The sequence below is a fragment of the Chinchilla lanigera genome, unplaced genomic scaffold (assembly GCF_000276665.1).
Source record: "Chinchilla lanigera isolate Chin_1 unplaced genomic scaffold, ChiLan1.0 scaffold00008, whole genome shotgun sequence".
Classification (NCBI taxonomy): Eukaryota; Metazoa; Chordata; class Mammalia; order Rodentia; family Chinchillidae; genus Chinchilla; species Chinchilla lanigera.
The window spans coordinates 26073125-26080265 of record NW_004955409.1 but is presented as its reverse complement, the minus strand read 5'-3'; positions in this window follow the sequence as shown (position 1 = coordinate 26080265).

The following is a 7141-nucleotide window of genomic DNA, read 5'->3' as shown; positions in this document are numbered from 1 at the left end:
CCTCAGCCTCCGAATTTTCTACTTAGACTCTTTTCTAGAAATTTCTCTCTTTCCCTTCCTTGAGCTTGTGATGTAAGTGGTCATATTCAATCTAAATTGTCCCCCATCTGAATAACAACTGATCAGTCCCCACCTAGGCATCTGTCCCAGCATGGGCCAAGGGAGCCTTTTCCTGGGAACACACATTTGTGCTAAAAAAGAGCGTATCTCTTGTTTGTCTGGACTATCATTTGTACACTCAAGCATTTCAGGGGCATCTTATTTCAGGGGCATCCTTTGTGTGATGAACCTGGCTGATAGCGAGAGAAGGTGGAGAGAATGAAGCAGGTGTACAAAGGGAGGGAGAGAGTCTTTTCTTTTTGGTTCTGTTCTTTTCTCTTCTGTTCTGTTTTCTTTTCTTTTTCAGTACTGGGGGTTGGACCCAGGGCCTTTGCAGTGAGCTACCTCTCAGCCCTCTTTGTATTTTTATTTTGCGTCAGGATTTCATTAAGTCACTAAATTACTCAGATTGGGTTTCAAATTGTGATCCTCCTGCCTCAGCATCCCAGAGCGCTGGGATTATGTGCAGGTGTCACCGTGCCCAGCCAGGAGAGTCCTCTTGAGCGTTCGTCTTTCTGGCTCCTTACATCCAGTTTAATTTCTGTCCCTGGGTTCTGTGAGACACTTCTGAACCTTTGTAGTAAATTCACTTTCTTCCCTAAGTCCGATCCACTTGGATTTTGATTATTTGTGACCATAGAGAATCCTAAGCAATCCATCCAGGAAGATGCCCCCTCCCATTTACACTGTGGCTTACACTTAGAATTTGGTCTTTGCTTTCTTTAAGAACTTGACAGTATCCACGACAAAGACTGATGCTCCTCCAAGCACAAACACACGGGATGTACTAAAGGTCATCCAGCCCGTCCCTCCTGTTTTCAGGGGACAAAATTGCAGGTTGAGGGACTTAGCCACAGAGCCAGTCACCTGAAGGCCTGGAACCAGCAGAGTCCCCTCCATCACGTGGGGATGGCACAGCACACGCCAGAGCAAGGCGTCAGGATGTGCCGCGGAGGGTTTATTTGCTTGTTTTCCTGTACGAGCTGCGTAATTAATGAACCAGACCATGCTTCACAAGGACCTACTGGAGAGATCAAATGAATACGGGATGCAGAGTAGAGATATAAATAGTTTTAAGTACAAGGCACTTAATACTAAAAAAAAAAAAAACTTTAACTGTGAGTATTATTAGTCACGGAGATATTCCATTTGTCACTTAGATATACATAACAGTTTCAGGACGGATTACTCAAACAGTTTCATTCAGAGTATGCAGATCAGGAAAAAACTGAGGACTGCATTCAACAGGATGTGAGTACAAAGTTTGACGTAAGCTTCTGAGAGGCGGAGGATTGCTCGGAAACTTCCTGCTTGTCACAGCAGAGAGAGCGAGGCTGCTGGAACACGTTAGTCTGTTTCTTTCAGTCTGGTCCTCTGTAGTCATTAAGAATGCTGACTTGGGATTATTCTTAACTAAATTAGCCAAAGCGCAGAATTATGTTTACTGTGTACGGAGAGACACTTGCGATGTAGGAAATAAATATCATCTAGGTTTTAAATAAAAGCTAGTCTGATAAACGTGACTTACTGGAAAGCACACACAGAATAAGAAAAGCATACTTTTCATCTTTTTGAAGCCAAGTACGGTGACACATCCCTGTAAATTCCGGCTACTCTGGAGGCTGAGGCAGGAGGATGGAAAGTTTGAGGACAGCCTGGGCAATTTAGCAAGAACCCGTCTCAAAATAACAAGCAAACAAGAACAAAATCTTTTAGTTTCATGTTTCTTAGTTGAAGTAGCTGCTCTCATCGCTCCAGTCTATTGGCCACCCAAGGTTGTCGCTGTCTACATTTTGATGAAGGATGTCTGCCAATGCTGACTGTACCCACACTCTGTTTGCTGGGCTTCCGGAAGATTAACATAGTGGCCCTGGGTTGAAAGTGGAAGTAACTCTCCCTGCTCTTGTTTACCCTTAGCTGGCAGGGCATATTATCTTTTAGTAATTCTTGCTATAAGAGAGCATTTTAATATTTTATTTTCCAGTAGTAGGGGCCCAGCCTTATCACCACCTCAGATGAATTTGCTGTTATCCTTGCTCCGGATTTTCTGGGGCTGCCTTCCCTCATGGAGCAACCACCCCTCATTCATATGCTTGAGACCCTCAAGACCTTTGAGCTAAGTTTTCTCATTACAGTTGCTAAGGAAAAAAAAACATCTATCAAATGCTGGACATGCTGGTGCATGCTTGGAATCTCAACACTTGGGAGGCTGAGGCAGGAGGATCATGAGTTCAAAGCCAGCCTGGACTCTACAGGGAGACCCTGTCTCAAACAAAACAAAATGGACAATAAGATCCAGTCAATCAGTAAAAGATTGCTAAGGAAAAAAAAAAAATAAGAGGAAGAAAAAAGGAAGAAATAAAAAAAAGAGAAAGCCTTTCTAGATCCTTAGGATTTCTTCTCCAGTAAGTAGGGCAGGGAAGCATCTCTGCTGCCCATCTCGAGTATATTCTAAAGTCAGAGTGCAGCATCGGCACCACAGGAGGGCGGGACCGAAGCAGAAAGGATAGGCAGAAGGCGGCAGGGAAACCCCATTTCGTCTCCCTTGCTACCTTACAACCCTGGGTCAGGCCCCTGCAGGCTCTTGCGTAGACACGCTAATCACTCGGGGGCGTCTGTATTACAAGGTTTCTTTACGCAGTTTATGCCATCTCCTTCAAGACTGAAGACACCAAGGTAAGAAGAACTAAAGTAACGCTCAGTTTCTCCGCTGCCGGCTTTGCCAGTGGTCAGTTCCAGACCCCTCCGGAGCGCTGCCCAGAAGTCTGCACAGTTGCCTCTGATTCCAGGAGAAGCAGAGCTGTGTGTGCTGAGGTCACCTCACCCCTAACACACACACACACACACACACACACACACACACACACACTCACACACTCACACACTCACACTCAAACTCTGCCTCAAGCCACTGGAGTTCTTCAGAGCTATGGACACCAGAGCTGAGATCAGGACGGCGGGCCCGGGGCCACCTCAGCGAGCCCTGGGAGCTGACTTCACCCTCCTGTGCCCGTCTGAACCTGTGCTTTACCACCGTGTCCAGCTCTGCTGAGTAAATCTGCACTATGTTTCCCACTGACACATCCTGAGATTCTTTTTCTGCAACAGTAGTCCGCGAAACTACTACCGGCTTTCTCTTTGGGGGACCTGCCTGGACCCCTTCTGAAGTGGCACATTCAGCTGGCTTCCCGACACCCCCTACTCGTTTCTGAAACATTTTCTACCTCCTCCAGGTCTGCCATGCTGTGTCTTCATAATATTAAAAAACAAACGTATCACGTCTAGCGTTCACGTTTCATATTAATGTTAGTATACACCCTTCAAATCTCCATGACCGTTCCCCGCTGCAGCTCTGCCACGGGGGCCGTCAGAAGGATAAATGTATTCAGTGTAATTCAGCAATGACTTGTTAAATAGACCGGGACACTGAGGTCTGGGAGAAGTTCATAATCCTAGAACTGTGACACTGTGACACACATCAGACACCCACAACCCATAAAACTGACGAAAAACAGACACCGAAAGGAATGGCAGAGGAACCTACAGGAAAATAATAAGATTTTGGCAAACTAGGGCTTTGTTTTTAAAGAATGACGGGGCCTGGGGATGTAGCTCAGTGGTGGAGTGCTTGTCTAGCCGTGGGAGCCCAGAGTATGATCCCCAGTACCAAAAATTCCCATTTTTTTCTTGGATGACAAGATTACAAGCTTCTTGAGACATTTTTTAGGTAAATGCATGCACCTTGAGACCATACTCTTAAGTGAAATAAATTGGACACACACGTGTAAATACCGCATTGTCTCTCTTGTGTGAGAAAATGACAGTGTAAATAAGGACCAAAGTGTATAACAGACTTTTTTGTGTGAGTGTCTTTTTTGAGACAGGGTCTCACTATGCAGCTCAGGCTGGGCTTGAGCTCACCAGGCTGGTCTCAAACTCATGGTGATCCTCCTGCCTCAGCCTCCTGATATCACAGACATTGTGAAATAGGAAGAAATTCTTCAAATGGGGAGGGGAACAAGGGTTGAGGGAGGGGGAAGGAAAGAAGTGAAAAGTAAAAAAGAAATGAGAAAAGGAGGAAAACATGGAAACAAAGCTTTTGTAAGTGGTGGGGGGGGAGGGGTTGAAGGGAGTGTAGGGGAATGGGAAAAAAAGAATCAAGTTATACCATGTACAGGTAGAAATTCTGTATGACTGTGATCACTATGTATATCTAAACTGCACCAATAAAACCTGATTTAAAAAAACTACAAGCTTCTTATTCTAGAAAAACAGAGAAAAGCAGAAAAAATGAAAAATACTCTTCCAGAGACAATCACTGCTAGCATTTTGGCATATACATGTTTGACCACTGTCTACATTTTCTCATATAACTGGGATCTTACTCTGTGTAATACATAACATCATTATTCAATCAATCAAGATATTGGAATATTCACTCACATCCTGAAATATTATTTTATACCTGATGGCCAATTCCAGAGCATGGATACTTTATACTTTCCAGTTCCTACTATTGGACATTTAGGTGGCTTTGGAATTTTCACTCACATAAATAACATTATAGTGAACTATCACACACAAATCATTTCACACAGACCAGATTTTTTTAAGTTTCTTGTATTAAGGCATTTAAACATGCTTAAGGCCTTTATGACACTCTTTCCTACAACAGACAGAGCCATTTCCTCTTCTGATCAGTAGGACTTTTCTAGGGATAACTGCATCTCTTACTTGAAGGCTCGTTTTTGTTTGTTTGTTTATTTTTTGGTTTTTGGTACTGGGAATCAAACTCAGGACCCTACCCTTGCCAGACAAGAGCTTGTGTCGCTGAGCTCTATTCCCGGCCCCGCTCATTTTGTTTTGAAGATGCAAGAAGTTAAGGTAACAGACCTGCATGAAGGAGATGCAGCGCTCTACCTACTCTATCCTGGATTTGGTGTTTGTGTGCTCTTGCAGTTTAGACCTAAAATGTCCCCGCAAACCTCATGTTCAATGGTTAGCTCACGGGGCGCTGTGCTGATCTGTGGATTCATTCATCGATACAAGGCTGAGTGTGCCCCTGGGAGGAGTGCTCACTGGGGTGTGACCTGCAAGGGTAGCCTCTAGGTCCTGCTCTTCTCAGACTGCTTCCTGACTGCCACAGAGGGAGCCCCTTCCTCTGCTGGCCCCCCAGAAGTCTCTGCTTTAAGTTGTGGGCCTCGGGTATTTTGTCCCAGCCATGGGAAAGTGACTGCTGCATGTGACGAAGGGCAAGTTGCGTTTGAGGCTGTGTCACATTCTTAGCATGTGGTACACACTGTAGACCCAAGAGTGGTTCTTTGTGTCCATGTGCGCTAAATGCTAAATCCAGGTAGCTAAATGCCTTCCAGGTAGCGCTACCCGCGCCTGGTGTGTCCTGCTCTTCTCTAGGTCTTCCTGTCCTTCCATCCCTGGATCGTCCCTTCCTCCACAGGGATGGCCGATTTCATCATTTTCACAAAATATTCAAGGACTGAAAGATGGGGTTTATTTTTGTATTTAATTATAAGCTACATATTTTTATTAAAAAATGAAAACCCAGTGGCATTTTTATGTGAGCATACGTATGATGAGGTTAATAGTTTTCTATTTTCTAATCTATAGAGAATAGAATTTTATTTGGCTCATGGTCCTGGGGGCTCCTTTCCTATTTTAATGTGTGTAGTACTAAGTGTATAGTTTTAGTGCAGTACAATCTATCAGTGAGAAATTTCAAAGGTATTATTTAAGATGTTAACTCTCTGACATATGCATATTGTAGTGGTGTGGTTTAACCTAAGGCTGAAACGTACTTAGAAGCTGGATGTGGCAGTGTAGATCTGTAATCCAAGCACTCTGGGAAGCTGAGGCAGGAGGATTGCGTTCAATCCCATCCCAGGCAGTTTAGCAACTTAAGATCTTATCTCAAAAAGTAAAAAGAGCCTGGGGAGGTAGCTCAGTGTGAAGATCCTGGGTTCAGTCCCAGTACCATAACACACACACACACACACACACACACACACGTGCGATATGTTTAGAAAAAGAAATATGAGTACTATATTGTCACTTCATTATAAACCTATATTACAAGACACATAGCAATATATAGCTAATCTATTTTCTTTTTTTTTTTTTTTGTCTTTTTTGAGACAGGGTCTCACTATGCAGTTCAGGCTGGCCTTGAGCTCACTTTATAGCCCAGGCTGGTCTCAAACTCGCAATGATCTTCCTCCCCCAGCCTCCTGAGTGCTGGGATTACAGGTGTGTGCCACCACACCTGGCTGTATAGCTAATCTATTGATAACAGAGCATGAGCTATGCAAAACCATCATGTCAAAATTACGGTTACAGAACTTCCTGGTCCAGTACCTTCACCCCCGTGCTTCGCCCATGTAGGACTTTTGCTCCTGCTGCGCTCCTATCAGCAACAGTTCCGGACACATAGTAAACAGTATATAAACACTCGCTGAATGAATCAAAAATAGGGAAATAACTTTAAAAGGTTGAAAAATGCCTGGAATTAACCAAAGCTCAACAAACACAAGCTCCAGAAGCATTCAGTCCTAAAGCAAGCAGATCTGTCCATAGTTAAAAATCTCACTCCCAACTTTGAAGCGACAGCATTCGTTCCCTGTTCATGGCTTGATGTCCTTAGACAGGACAGAACAGCTGTAGCTCAGAGCCAAATCACGGAGGCGGAGTGGGCTTTGTCACACCAGGCACAGAGGGAGCCCTGGGGTCCTACTGAATGTTCAAGAAGGAGCCTCAGCCCCTGCGGGCAGATGTTCAAGTCTACAGACGGTGAACAATGCTCTGAACAACTTCTGTTTTTTTGACTTCTGTGGGCATCTCATTAACTTCAGTTTTTCTACCTTTTATCATCCAAAACTAACTCCAGAAGACCTGAGAAGCTGATATTTAGTAAATCGGTAACTTATCCAATTTTTTTATAGATGATGGAAGTGTGTAATTGGTTTATTGGAAGGTTAGAAAGTCTTCTTTTTAAAATGATTTTCAGTCTTTAAAACTGGGTGTGGTGGTG